The 15,465-nt window shown below is 34.7% G+C and overlaps 1 protein-coding gene across 8 annotated transcripts in view; it reads left to right on the plus strand.

The window, feature by feature from the left end:
* TANC2 (tetratricopeptide repeat, ankyrin repeat and coiled-coil containing 2) overlaps positions 1 to 15,465 on the plus strand; it is a 377,119-nt gene that overhangs the window by 87,984 nt on the left and 273,670 nt on the right. Inside the window, exon 1 of one of the 8 annotated variants that reach the window (XM_086687673.1) lies at positions 6,489 to 6,770. The exons of the other annotated variants lie outside the window; for them this stretch is intronic. The gene's annotated coding sequence lies outside the window, so the exon portion shown is untranslated. Of the gene's footprint in view, positions 1 to 6,488; positions 6,771 to 15,465 lie in introns of those variants that run through there. 8 annotated transcript variants of the gene reach the window in all.

Genomic DNA, 15,465 nt, shown 5'->3' on the forward strand with positions numbered 1-15,465 from the left:
CTGCTCGCACTTTCTCTCTCAAAAAATAAATAAAACATTAACAAAAAAAAAGGAGTTTAGCATCTTAACTCAGTACTCTGGTCCCAGGTTTATTAAGTTTGAAATTTCTAGAGGAAATGAGAACTTTCTGTTAAAATTTATGTTTGATTAGATCTCGTATAATTTTTTCCCTGGTCAGTTTTATTTGCTGTTGTAACAGTTAGAATGGTTAGAATTACCAAAGATCCAGTTTAGAATGACTGAAATATGAAGAAGATTTATAAGTTCATATAATAGAGAATTCAGGAGGTGTGGTGATTTATAGATAAGTTAGTTCTGAGGCTCAGCAGCATCACCAAGGACTCTGTTTCTTTCCATCTTTCTGCTGTGCCATTTTCAGCATCTCGGTGGTGGTTTTCTGGCTTGTCCTTAAATAGCTGCAAGAGAACTACCATACCTTCAGCTTGTATATCTACACACAGCATTGTTTGGAGACTGGTAGAACAACAGGCCTTTCTGGGTCCATTTTTAAGATTGAGGAAAACTTACCAGAAAGCTTTCTCTCTCCCGCCCCATTCGCTTCACATCCCATTGGCCAAAGTAAAGCACATAACTTTTTTTTTTTCGTTTTTTGTTTTTGTTTTTTAATTTTAGAGCGCATGTGAGCAGGGGAGAGAGAAAGAGAGAGAGAGGGAGAGAGGGAGAGAATCTTAAGCAGGCTCTATGCTCAGTGTAGAACTTAATGTAGGGCTCAATCCCATGACCCTGGGATCATGACCTAAGCTGAAATCAGGACTCGGAAGCTCAACTGACTGAGCCACCCAGGTGCCCAAGCACATAACCTTTCTTAAACCAATTAGTGGAATTTCAACTGTTACTATTAAGATTTATTTACTAGTTAAGGTTTATTTGCTGAGGCTAGGGAGAGAACCAGCCTAAAATACCTGAAATAAAATCAGGGTTATCTGCTTTGAAGACATATCTTCTTTACAGACTTGGTTTATGACCTGCAAAGCTGAAGACGGCCCTGAGAACCATAGGATTTTTCTGTGTAAGAGGCCTTGCCTGGGAAACAAACCAGCTGATCAACCTAGAAGATAGATTTCTATATTGTTCTTGACCAGGTTTATTCTTTTCTAGTCTAGATTAGGAGTACATGGGAGATTTGCTCTTACTAAATTTTTTCTTCTAAATATGTATTTTTAATGATAATGAATCCTTTTTGTGTCTTTTGTTAAGGAGCCAGATTTTTCAAACTCAAATATTTGGAACAGGTTTGTCTGCCCTTTTGCTGTCACTTTCCATCCTAACCACAAAAGACTTGGCTGCTTGAAGTTTTGGGTGTTTGGTGGGAGAAAGACAATATTGAAGAAAAAACTGATTATTTCAAAATAATGCTTAGCTGTACTTTTCTGCTCTAAAAATTTACTTTATGCCCCGTTCTGTTACCTCTGGTATTATTCATGTACTAGTTAGTTAGTGTAGTCATTTCTTTACTCAGAATATTGTGTTACTTAGCAATTAATTCTTAGTTCCCATCTATGGCCAGACTCGGAGTAAATCTCCTTTCTGTTAACCTTCCAATCACTTTATATTCTGAGGCTAAAATACTATTAGGAACTGTTTAGATACTTCTTTCCTCCCTTCCTGTGTGCTGTCTTTTCATCCCTGATTATATTGTGAGCACCTATTATGGGTCAGGTAAAATACTGAGGGATACAGTTTACTTAGAGATATAAGACATAGTCTCTCCCAGATTATACTCTATGGTATAAGTAAACCTGTAGTATTAAAATACAGTATGAGAACTATTATGATGAAGTTCTGTACAGGATGCTGTTAGAGCATAGAAAAAGAACTCCATCTCAGACTTGAGGGAAATGGAACAATTCTGGGAGGAAGTAGTGACTTGTTTTAGGTAGAGGATACAGAAATTATAATGGCTGAAGTTGTGAGGGAACTTGATACATTTAGGGAACAACATACAGATAGTTTGGTACTTTCTTATATTTGCTTTCTTTATCTTACATCTGCTTTCTTATATCCATTTCTTATATCTGCTGCTTTCTGTATGTCTGCTTCATTCTTTTCTGACCTTACACATTAGTTTCCTCTGTTCAGTTCACATAGTGGAACATAGCTACTAACAACACTTCACTTTTACATCTTAACAGCTTAGGCACCCAGAGGCGAACACCAACTCAATCATTTTGTTTTCAAATCCATATGCCCATGGGTAGGTTCACTCTCTCCTAACTTAGGTCTTGTATGCACCCTAGACAAATAAGTTCTACTCTGGACTGGGGTTTGGGTAAGGTTTGTCATCATGTCACCTTGGGTTAGGTAACTTACCTCGGTAGAAATCAACCATGGCAAAGGGAGGGAGTAAATTAGCAGATGGAATGAAGATTGGTAAAGGGCAGTTCTCAGAAAGGGGTGTGGTATGATAGTGGGCAGGGCTAAACAACGCATGTCAATGTTAGGAGCAGTGGCAGCAGTGTCCAAGTGAGAGATAATGAGGGCCTGAAATTAAAAGGTGGCAGTGGAGATGGAGAGATCCCACTGGACTTGATTGATTGAGTTTGGGCTAAATAAAGAAGGTGCCATCCTTTTATTTATTCATTTATGTATTCACTCCACAAAAAATACTGGCTGAGTGCTTGCTCTATGCTAGCTACAGTTAGGGGTACTGGAGATACAGCAGTACCATAGTTCAAGTTATTGTCCTGGTTATGCTGTAACTTGCTCAAAGATTACTCTCATGTTTCTGGCTTAGATGGTTAGGTGAATGGTGGGTCCCATTCACTTGAATTTTAAGGGGGAATGTAATGAATTAATTTTTGGAGATAATAAGTTAGCATTGATAATGGTATATACAGGAGAAGTTAGATACATGGGTTAGGGGCTTAGGAGAGGGCAGAGTAAGAGGTCTAGAATTGGGAGTCATGACCACATGGTGGTGGCTGAAGTTTTAAAAACTTGTAAGGTAGGATTTACTTTGTATGTGTGTATGTACAGTTCAGTGAATTTCAACATGCATATGGATATATGTAGCTGCCACCACAATTAGCATACATAATGGTACAGGTTACATTATGGTACCCCTTCTGGTTATACCCTTACTCCATCCCTATTCCTGAAAAGCAATGAGCTATTTTTCTTTTTCTCTGTAGTTTTTGTTTGTTTGTTTGAAGAATGGGATATAAATGGAAAACAGAATAATAGAGCCTTTAAAGACTGGCTCCTTTCATTCAGCATAATGCCTTTCAGATTCATTCAAGTTGTTGTGTCCAGCAATAGTTTGTTGCTTTTTATTGCCCAGTGGTACACCATTGTATAGATGTACCATTGTTTCTTTATTCATTCACCCACTAAAGAACATTTGGGTTGTTTCCATTTGGTAGAAGTTATGAGTAAAGCAACTTAGAAACATTCATGTATAGGTTTTTGTGTGAATGTAAGCTTTCATTTCTCTAGGGTCAGTGCCTAGGAGAGAGATTGTTGGATTATATGGGAGGTATATATTTAACTTTATAAGAAACTGTTAAACTGTTTTCCAGAGTGGCTATACCATTGTCACTCCCACCAGCAGTGTATGAGAGTTCCAGTTGTTGCACATCCTTGCTAGCACTTGGTACTTTCAAGATAGGTATCTTTTATTTTTAGCCATTCTGTCAAATGGTCAGTGGAAGCTCATTGTAGTTTTAATTTGCATTTTTCTAGTGGCTAATGATGCTGAACACATTTTCATGTGATTATTTGCCTTTAATATATATATCAAGTGTCTGTTTAGATTTTGTCCCATTTTTTAATTCAGTTATTTGTTTTCTTGCTATTGAGTTTTGAGAGTTCGCTGTATATTCCAGATATCCATCCTTTGTTGGATATGTGAATTGCTTTTTTGGTTCTCATAACAGTGATTTTTTTTTTCAGAGCAAAAGTTTTAAATTTTGATGAAGTCCAGTTTATCTTTGTTGTTGTTGTTGTTGTTTAAATGGGTCATCCCTTTGGTATCATATCTTAAAACTGTGCCTAACCCAGGTCATAAAAATTTCTCTTATTTTTTCCCTGTAAGTTTTATAGTTTAGATTTATGGTCTGTTTTGAGCTATTTTTCATATAACATGTAAGATTAAGGTTGATGTGTGTGCTTTTTACATAGGGATAGGCAGTTGTTCCTGTTGTTGAAAAGAACATCCTCTCTCCTTTGAATTACTTTTGCATCATTGTCAAGTCTGTTGGCCATATTTGTTTGGGTCTATTTCTATTCTTTTCCACTGATATGTTTATATCTGTGTATAATAGCATACTGTCTTGATTACTGTAGCTTATAGAAAGTCTTAAAACAGGGTAGTGTGGTTCCTGTAACTTGATTTTTCTTTTCATACTTGTTTTAGATAGTTTAGATCTTTTGCCTTTCCATATACATTTTAGAATCTGTATCTATAAAAAAAAAATCCTTCTGGGATATTGGTTGGAATTGCATTAAATCTACAGACCATTTGGAGTAGACTTGAAATCTTTACTATGTGGGGTCTTCCAGTCCATGAATATGATATGGTTTTCCATTTATTTAGATCTTACCTGATGTCTTTCATTAGCATTTTTTACCATACAGATCCTATATTTGTTTTGTCAAATTTATGCCTAAATATTTTTCTTTTTTCTTTTATTAGATGTTGTTAATGGGATGCCATTAGAATCTTGTTTTCTATTTGTATATTGCCAATGTGTGTGTGTGTGTGTGTGTGTATACATATGCACACGTGTATATGTATGTAGATTTATGATTGATTTTTTTTTTTTGACATTGTACTATGACCTTGCTAAACTCACTTCTTAGTTCTAAGAGGTGTTTGAGGGGGGGTGGTTTGTTTGATTTTGGTAGATTCCTTTCAATTTTTAAGTGGACAATAATGGCTTCTAAGGATAAAGATAGTTTTAGTTCTTCCTTTGTAATCTGTGTGCACTGATTAGTACTTCTAGTATGATGGTAGCCAACAGTGGTGAGAATGTGTGTTCTTGCTTTGCTCCTGATTTTAAGGGTGAAGCATTTAGTCTTTACCACTAAGTATGATGTTGACTGCAGGTTTTTTGTAGATGTTCTTTATCGAGTTGAGGAAATTCCCTCCTATTCCTAATTTTCTAATGTTTTCATGAAGGGATGTTGGATTTTTAAAATACTTTTCTGCATCAAGTGATATAATGATGCAATTTTTCTTCTTTAAGTCATTAATATGATGGATTACATTGAGTGATTTCCATAGTAAACTAGCTGAGCATGCCTAGTATAAACTCCTCTTGGTCACTGGGTGTGTGTGTTTATACATCATTGGATTTGATCTGCTAATTTTTTGTTGAGGATTTTTGTTTCTGTGTTCAAGAGGGATATTGGCCTATAGTTTTCTTATTTTGTAATGTTTTTATCTGCTTTGATATCAGAGTAATTTTGTCTTCATAAAATGAGTTAGGAATATTTCCTTCTCTTTTCTGGAAGAGATAGTGTAGAATTGGTGTTATATACCTAAATGTTTGGTAGAATTACCTGTGAAACCATTTGGGCCTGGAGATTTCTTTTTTGCAAAGATTATTTAATCACAATATTTATTTAATAGTTATAAGAATATTCATGTTACTATTTGATTTTGGTTGAGTTTTAGTAGTTATTAATTACTTATTAAAAGATGTGTTTGGGGTGCCTGGGTGGCTCAGTTGGTTAAGCATCCGACTCTTGGTTTTGGCTCAGGTCATGATCCCATGGTTCATGAGTTGAAGTTCCACATCGGGCTCTGTGTCCCTCTCTCTACCCCTCCCCACTCGTGCTCTCTCTCTCAAATAAATAAACTTAAAAAGAAAAAAGACATGTTTTGAAGACGAAGTTTTGCTGCTGACTAGCTGTGTGACCTTGGGAAAGGTACCTCAGTGTTAACCTCTCTGGTCCTTAATTTGTTCACCTGAAAAATTAAAAAGACTTTTTTTGATTCCTTAAGATTTTTCCTGGTTTTGAATTCTAGAATTTGGGTAGGATAAAAGTGTATGTGTTTGAAGTTTATGTGAAAGGATTGTGAGCCTCTGTTTCTTTTTCATCTGTTAGTGTTTGAACATTGGTTTACCTTGATTCACTTAGCCTTTTAACAGAGAAGTTCTGTATTTTCTTATCAGTGGATTATGTACTGATGAAAAGGTATGGTTAGAGGCAGGCCTTTTTATGGATTTATACGTGATATACTTACGGTATACGAAAAATTACTTTCATAATTATGTAAGAAGATGTAAGGTAAATCATATGCTGGCTTTTAATGTTCTATATTTTTGAAGAATTAAATTACCAGTTTAGAATTTATAGAGTGTTAGAAATGTATTTCTCTTTTGGTGATTATTCTTCTGAATCTTCATAATTTAGTGATTATCTTTCTGATTTAAAAAGTCACTCATTTTTAGCTACTTAATGGAGATAATGTCTATAAATATTTTATGTAAAATTCATTTTTAAAAGGTGCACACTTGTGTATCCTGTCCATTTATTGGGTTAAAGCAAAGTGAAAATAGCATACAGATCTGCTGCTGAAGGAAACATTAAGTGGCAGCTGCAGCTGGAGGATTTTACGTAGGCACCTGTGGGTTTGAGTGCGTTCAATATACAGACTGCAGCAGGAGGCTGGCACTGCCTCTGCTGACTCCAGTACACTCCTTCACTGCTGTCTGCCGATCTCTCCACTGGCCAGAAGACAGACAAAATGGTGCAGCACGTAGAGGGCATGGGAAAAAAATAACCGTCAATATGATTCAAAGGTGGGTTTGCTGCATTGAATAGCAGAGAAAATTGTTTAACAAGATTAAAAGCTTGGATATAGTTCAGTATGTCAGAAATCCTTAGCTGTTTTAATGTTTGATTGTGACCATTTAAGAATGAAAATGTATAGTTCTGAAATCTGCATGCTCCCTATATATACAGGTTTCAGGTATATTGCATGTGTAACATTTAATAAATGTATGCATGGTATATTATAAACAGATTTATATTTGTACTAAATGTGTATAATGTGTGTGTGTGTTGTGTGTATATATATGTATAGATAGATAGATAGATAGATAGATAGATAGATAGATAGATATACACACAACACACACATACACATGAAGGGTTTTTTTCCCTATTAATACTAGATTGTTAAAAAGTAAACACAGGTTTTATATTTTTTCTGTTTTATATTTGTCGCAGCTCCTACCAAGGTCTTTTTCTTTATATTGTTCATTTATAATAGTAGAGAGCATTAGTAGAGCATTCTCTGGTGAGATGGAAAATAAGTAGAATGAACACTGGAGTTGGCACTTCATATTTTATTGATGACTGTAATGCAGTGTGAGTTCGCATTGCACATAGTCATGATTTAAATGATTACCTCTTTTATGAAAGCAAAATGTTTGTAAGAACGGCCATGTTGTAGACAGTGAGTATAAAATGAAGAGAAGAAGTAGGACAAGTAAAATTTCTCTGTCCTTGGTTTCTTGAGCAATGTTCAGCATTGACTCAAGGCACTGTCATTTTAGAAGTACAGTATAGAAACAATTGAACATCAAGCATAGAAAAAACATGGAGGTTTAGTTTCCCACCCCTTCCCGGAAGCACTTTACTTATGTACTCATATATTTTGGGTTTCAGTGGCTGCATATTACTGGGGAGCTGTCCAGTTGAGACAAGATATATTTACTTAAGCCACACCCAACAGATTGAGCTTTTTTATGCATTCGGGCACTATTTTAATCCTGTGCTGATTTGTAACCATCATATGTGGGATGCCTTTGAGTTGTAAAAAGAAACAAAATACTAGATTCACAGGTTTCAGCTTAATGTGCTCTTGAATATCTGAGTTGTTTTATTAATAGCACAGAAGAACAGTATTTAAGTTATGCAGCATTATCTGAGGCAGAGAGAGAGATTGAGAGAGGAAATATTTGTATGGTGCCAGTAAAAGTGTACTGCAAGTGTTCTGATCATATAGGAACAGTGCTGCTGGTATACTATTTTTTGGTTAGTGTTGTAGGTGTTAAATTGGGGTTTGACATTTAGAGTTCAAATTCTCTTCTTTGAGAAAGTATTTGTCCAGGTGTCTTAAATATCTCACTTAATTTTTCTGTGCTTTCAAAAAATTGCAAAAGATTAAGCCTGAGTTTAAATCTATTTATAATATTGTATTCTATACTAGTGACATGTTGTATGTGAAATCTATTTATAATATTTTATTCTATACTAGTGACATGTTGTATGTGATAAGAATTAACAACTGTATGGCTGTTTGCCACTGTGTTGGATTACCTCAGCCACTTTACTATAAACAGAAATAAGGAGGATCAGCACGCATCTGAGTAGTCTGCAGAGTGCTCAGATGCTGTATTTTCACAAACTCTTTCTTTTAGACAAAGCAAATTCACTCTGTTTTCTTCCCCGAAAGAAAAATAACCCTCTCATCTATACTGTATTCCTTTGATTTTATCGAATAACACAGAAGAATAATATGGGATTTTTATATGTCAGATTTAGTGACAGTAGATAGCTAACTATAGACTGAAATATCCTATATTATTAGAATGTTTCATGTATCTAAAATGTTATATAACCCTGATGGAATGTTGCAGATGAAACAAAGAAATCTGATTGGTTCCTCACAAGACACAGCAGCCTTGAAATCTATTCTAACCAGAGGCTTCTATAGCAGACTGGATGGCTAGTTAGCATCACAGTAAAAGCATAAAAAATACAGTGGAGACAGGGAGGGGTTTGAAAGAGAAAATGAAGTTAAAGCACTTCAGTAATTTCTATCTTTGGAGCATTTTATTTCCTTGCAGGGGTTCCCCTGCAACTTTGGCCTTTTTTTTTCTTACTGTTATTTCAAGGGTGTTATATTCTATTAAGTTAACAAACTTTCTAAATAGTATTTAATCAACTAGAAGAGCCTCTCTAAAAAGAGTTTTACTTTAAGTGATGGTGTGGGTTAATGAAGAATATGATTTCAGAATACTTATTAAATATAGATGCGTGGGACTTGTTGGGGGAAGGCAGGAGAATGTGATGGTAAAGAGTTCTGAAGAACAGGCCACTAATAAGAACTCTTTGGCCCTACCCTTCACCATCCTATTAAAATTGTATTAGATGATTTGTCATCTAAGACTTCAGTGATGCTTGGTGAGGACACGTTGTTATTGACATTCAAACAGCAGCCCATTGCAAGTCAAAACAGGTGGAGAATTGTTTGCTGTCTGCTGGCTGTTAGAAACACCCTTGAAATGTGCGAACAATATATGTTATCTATTATGTATTTATTATTCTTGGCAGATGGTCTGCTGGAATATAGTTGTAAATTACAGTACCAAATGTCCAACCCTTTTATCTTTTACAGAAAATATTTAAAATACATGTGTAGTTTGTTTTATTAAAATTTGAAATTCTTATATATAAACAGTAATAGGTTAACCTCATTTATAGGTTTAGGGGAGGGAAAATTACTGTGAGCAGGAAATGAGCATTTAAATTAAGAAAATTAATTAAATTGAAAGGAAGTAGAGAAACATAAAGCATATTTAAACAGTAATATCTAATATATGGGTATATTCTGATAAAAACCAACTGTATCTTTTAGGTTCCATTTCTGTGCTTACTTTCTTAATTATCCGATATGCTAATAGAGTCAGGCCGAAGGCAGCTGGCTGCTAGTGTTACAAGCTGAAAACAAAATGGCTGGCAAGGATTAGTACTGTAAATTTGCAATAGAGAGCTGGATGCAATTAAGATATCTTTTGTTGAAGGAGACTGTTACAAAGTAAGTTGATGAGGGAATGACTGTTGTAGTAGATGTCTTGGGCAATAAAGAAGCATCTTTTTATTAAAGAAAATGTAAAAATACTTTATTACAGCATAAAAACAAAAGATTTTATACTGTAAATAAAGAGTAATTCATTTTCAGCAAAGCAATAAAAAACCTCTTGTTAATATTCATTTAACCATCATTGTCTTTGTAATTCTAAGATCCAGGTAGTTTCTGAGTGTATTATTTATGAATCTTTCAGATTAACAGTATGGTTACAGATATAAGAAATAAAAAATGAATATATTCTTAGAGTAGGGGGGAAATTCAGAGATAAGTTTTATTAGTATTTTATTAGTTTTATTTAGTAATGAATCTTTTAGATTAGAATCTTTCAGAAGGATAAAAGAAATAGAATAACAGGAAAATTTAGACATAATGAAAATAGAGTTTAGAAAGTAACTTCATCTATAGGTTTGTATATTAATATGGATTTTTCTCTGTATAAAACTATAAGCCTTAATCTGTTGATCTTAAGCAATTGTCAAAAGATTAAATGATGTCAAAATTGTTGGTAGGCTCAGACTGAGAAATCGCTTCAGGACGTTTTAGTTACTTAGGTTGAAGATAGCATGTTAGCTCACAAGTTTGTCTCTCACGGTGTGATGGCTACATACTGTAAAGAGGGCAGACAAGATAAATTTGTCATCTCCACTTCTCCAGCACCTAGTGCAATGCCCTAGCACTTAGTGGGTGCCTTCTAACTGGTGAAGAATAATGATAGCAAACACTTTGTATGTGCATAGAAAGACATATACCCACACATAAATACATACATAATTATACTCATTTACTTTTCAGAACCTATGGGATAAATTATATTACAGTTGACCCTTGAACAATTAAGGGTTTGGAATGTTGATTCCTGCACAGTTGAAAATCCACAAATAACTTTTGACTCTCCAAAAATTTAACTACTAATAGTCTACTGTTGACTGGAGGCCTTACAGATAACACAATTGATTAACACATAGTTTCTGTGTTACATGTATTATGTACTATATTCTTACAATGAAGTAAGCTAGAGAAAAGAAAAAGCTAAGAAAAGCATAAGGAAGAGAATATACATTTATAAAATCACGTATAAGGGCCCACACAGTTCGATTCCATGTTGTCAAGGATCACCTGTACTTTATGTTACTCACTTAGCAGATGAAGAAACAGAGGCAGAGAAAAGGAAGTTAAATGACTTGGCCAAAGTCATACAGTAAGTATGGAATTTGTTCTTGTATGGTCCCGAAGTCTTTTATCGTCTCTTCCTCAGAGGTGTTAGTATTCACCAGTACCCTTAACCCTCAGGAGGACATGTTGTGCATATAATCTGGCAGAAACTGCAGAGCAGAGAAAACCTTTCTGCTGCATCTCTTTCAAAATTGCTTTAACTGCTATTTTGTTTTCTAAAATCCTTTTCTATCACTTAGCTATAGCTGATGGACCATTATCATCATCAGCTAGTGTAGATGTCACTTTTGAAAGCTGTTTAAAAGCCCATAGCAAGCGTATTCAGGAAGCAGTTGGGAAATATGTGAAGCTTTCTGCACTCCCAAAATGGCTGCCAACATGTAACCTGCCATCAAGTCCACTTGATTAAAACTTCTGAATGCTTCTCAACTTTGTCTTCTCTTGTCCTCTTCCATTCTCACTTCCTAATTTTAGGATTTCCTTTTTTCTCACTTAAATTATTATGTCTCCAGTCTTAGTACCCTTAGTCCATTCTTTATTTTGCTACAATAATGAATTTTCATAAATGTAAATCCCCATAACTTTCAAAATAAAATATGGCATGTCTTTTCACTAGTTCTCATTGCTATAACCATATCCTAACACAGATGCACACAGACATAAATAATACAGACTCATACATACAGATTTAGGATTTGCTAAAAAAAAAAAAAAAAAAAAAGTTGGTATTTGAATCTCCTTTATCAGAGATGAAAAATCCTAATACAAATGTATCCATGAGCAGTATTTAGTTTAGTATTACACGTATTCTAAAATTTAGTAAGTGGTAACATTCTCTCTATAGAATTCTGCATCTGGCTTATTTTATTTTGCCCCTGTTGGTATATAGGTATATTCAATTTTATGAGCATACTTCTTTTATTTTTTTTTCCCTCCTAACAGAAATCTGAGTTTATTTCAGTGTTTGTTTTGTTCTGTGTTATTACAAATAATGCTGCAGTAAATATCCTTACACACATATCAGAGTTTCTCTAGGAGCTATACTTAGAAGTTGAATTGCCAGGATGTAGATTATTTGCATTTCACTTTTACTAGATAATTTCTGTGCTGTGTCACTACTAATTTATAGTCTTCTCAAAAGTGTTTGAGAGTTCCCATTTTGCCATATCCTTCCCAACATTCATATGGTCAGACTTCTTCATTTTCCCCAATCTGGTACGTGGAAGGTAATATCCTAGTGATTTAATTTGTTTCCTTAATTTCTTTGATGTGTTTTGGCCTTTCAGATGACCTCTTTTGTTAATAGCTTTCTTATATTCATTATGCATTTTTTCCCTTGGGTTATATATCTTTTTCTTATTGATTTATGGATATTCTTTGGATATGGCAAACTATAGCCCATGGGTCAAATCCAGTCTACCACCTGTTCTTGTGCAACCTGTGAGCTAAGGATATTTTTTACAGTTATTTTATGATTCAGCAAAAAAAAAAAAAAACAAAAAAACAAAATGTCACAACATGTGAAAAATTATATGAAATTCAAATTTCAAATTGTAGATTGATCCTTAGTCCTTGATAGTTATTGCAAATATCTTTTCTCAGTGTCTTTTCTGACTTAAAACTTTGCTTTTGGTTAGACCAAAACTTTGGTCTTTTGGTTAGACTAAGACTAAAACTCTAAACCTCTGTGGAATGTAAGTTTAAAATTTTAATTTATTCATGTTTTTCATTCTTTATTCCCCCTATGTTGTTTCAGAAAATTGTTTTTAAATAGTTGAAGTTTTGTGTTTTTTATTTTCAGATTTTTATTACATTTTGATTTTTTTCCCCTTTCCCCTTAATTTTTTGATAATGAGAATATGGCATGACAGGGGATCTATTGATTTTTTATCCTGTGAAAAAGTTAATTTTTGTACCTTATTTGTTGTTGAATAGCCTTTCCTTTCTCCAGTACTTTATAATGCTGTTTTCTCATATATGAAGTTCCTTTATTTACATGTGAGTCTTTATTCAGTTTCTTTATCCAGTTACTTCCTTATTTTTTGATTAAATATTTCTATATTCTTTTTTCCTAATGTTTATTTTTGAGAGAGAGAGAGTGTGAAGAAGCAGGGGAGGGACAGAGAGAGAGAGAGAGAGAGAGGGAGAGACATAGAATCTGAAGCAGGCTCTTACATCTCAGAGCCTGATGTGGGGCTCAAACCCACAAACCATGAGATCATGACTTGAGCTGGGAGTCGGATGCTTAACCAACTGAGCCACCTAGGTGCCCCTAAATATCTTTGTATTCTACTAGATCCTAATGATTCCTTTTATTCAACCACTTAATCATTGTTGTATTTACATTTCCTGGTTACTTAAGAGAAAAATACAATATAGTAATACTCTAGTAAAGACCTTACACATGACAAGTTTAGAGAGGGAAATAATGTTTTGAATTTTGTATGTTACATATAACAAGGTTTTTTCTTTAAAAAACCTTTTTCTGGGGCACCTGGGTGGCTCAGTTGGTTAAGTGTCCGACTTCAGCTCAGGTCATGATCTCGCGATCTGTGAGGTTGAGCCCCGCGTCCGGCTCTATGCTGTCACCTCAGAGCCTGGAGCCTGCTTCAGATTCTGTCTTCCTCTCTCTCTGCCCCTCCCCCACTCATGTTCTGTCTGTCTGTCTGTCTCTCTCTCTCTCTCAAAGATGAATAAACGTTAAAAAAATTTTTTTTTAAAAAACACCTTTTTCTGTAAAACATTTTGACCTTGAATTTTTATTTTCATTGCCCTTATTATAATCAAATAATATAGGCATATGGGATAAACCAAGTATAACTTTTTTTGTGAAAAAAATTGAGGGATAGTTAGATAATATTTTTTATTGACTTTTTATTACTTTGGTTTTTCAATGAGTGTCAATAGATTTAAACACACTTATCAGAACAGAAAGATGTGCCTTTTCTTGGAGGTGAATTGTGGGAGGGGAATATTTGATTTTTAGCCTGGTAACTATCATCCTCTCCCTTTAGGGAGTAAGAGGAATAACTATGAAAGTTTATTTTGTTATGAACATATGACATAAAAATTTTCTATTAGTAGTGCTGTTGAAACTTATCTTCATATATGAAGGCAGGAATTTGAGGTGAAAACCACTTTATCCTGACTTCCCAGGTATATAGTAGTTTCTCATAGACATCCTGAGGGTAGAGATCAGAAACTGGGGGACAAAGGGAGATCTAATTAGAAATGAAGCAGGAAAATGAAGGTCTTACAGACCATGTTAAGAATTTGTATCTATTCTAAGGGGGATCACTTTAACATTTTAAACATTAAATGGGAAAACTATTACATTTGCATTTCTAAATGATTACTCAGTTGTTTTATGGATAAACATTTAGAAGAGAATGGACATAGGAGTTGGAGACAGGTTGGGGTCAAGGGACATTTAGGAAAGAAAAATCAGCAACATTTGGTGATGAATTCATTGAGATGAGCTCTGATAGAGTATCAAGTTTGAAAGGGTGAGGGAAAAAGTGAGAATTGTGAGAATTTCGTGTTTGGATGTTTTGAATTTGAGGTATATACGATACATTCTAGTAGACATTTCAAAAAGGCAATTAGTAATTAGTAGACGAACCTTTCCAATTTTTACATAAATAGATGAATAAGGAGCTCCCTAGTAAAATAAAGGATTTAAAAGTAAAACATAGGGGCGCCTGGGTGGCTCAGTGCAGACAGCTCAGAGCCTGGAGCCTGCTTTGAATTCTGTGTCTCCCTCTCTGCCCCTCCCCCACTCACACTCTGTATCTCTGTCTCTCAAAAAAAAAATAATAATAAATTAACATTAAAAAAAAGTAAAACATAAGCATTTGTGTTGAGTATTAAGAATCGTCATAGAGGGGCGCCTGGGTGGCGCAGTCGGTTAAGCGTCCGACTTCAGCCAGGTCACGATCTCGTGGTCCGTGAGTTCGAGCCCCGCGTCAGGCTCTGGGCTGATGGCTCAGAGCCTGGAGCCTGTTTCCGATTCTGTGTCTCCCTCTCTCTCTGCCCCTCCCCCGTTCATGCTCTGTCTCTCTCTGTCCCAAAAATAAATAAACGTTGAAAAAAAAATTTAAAAAAAAAAGAATCGTCATAGAGCTCCTGTTGGAGAAATACTTGTTTGGTTTAAAAAAAAAAATCAAGGGATTAAATAATTTCATTTCTAGCTGTTCATTTTTCCCTCCTTCTAGTCCTAGATCTAGAATTGATAAGGCATTAAATAGAGGTTAAGATTAATTAGATTGTAAATTAAATTCTTTGTTAAAGTGACTTATTATTTATCCTTTGCAATCTCCCATCTTATGTTCTCTATCTTGGTTAATGGAATTATAGTCAGTCCTTCCCAATCATGAGTTCTAAGGCATCCAGAATTCCCTTCTTTCACTCATTTCACTTTTTTTTTTTTTTTTGCCTTATTA

The sequence above is a fragment of the Puma concolor genome, chromosome E1 (assembly GCF_028749965.1).
Source record: "Puma concolor isolate L17-30 chromosome E1, mPumCon1.1.hap2, whole genome shotgun sequence".
NCBI lineage: Eukaryota > Metazoa > Chordata > Mammalia > Carnivora > Felidae > Puma > Puma concolor.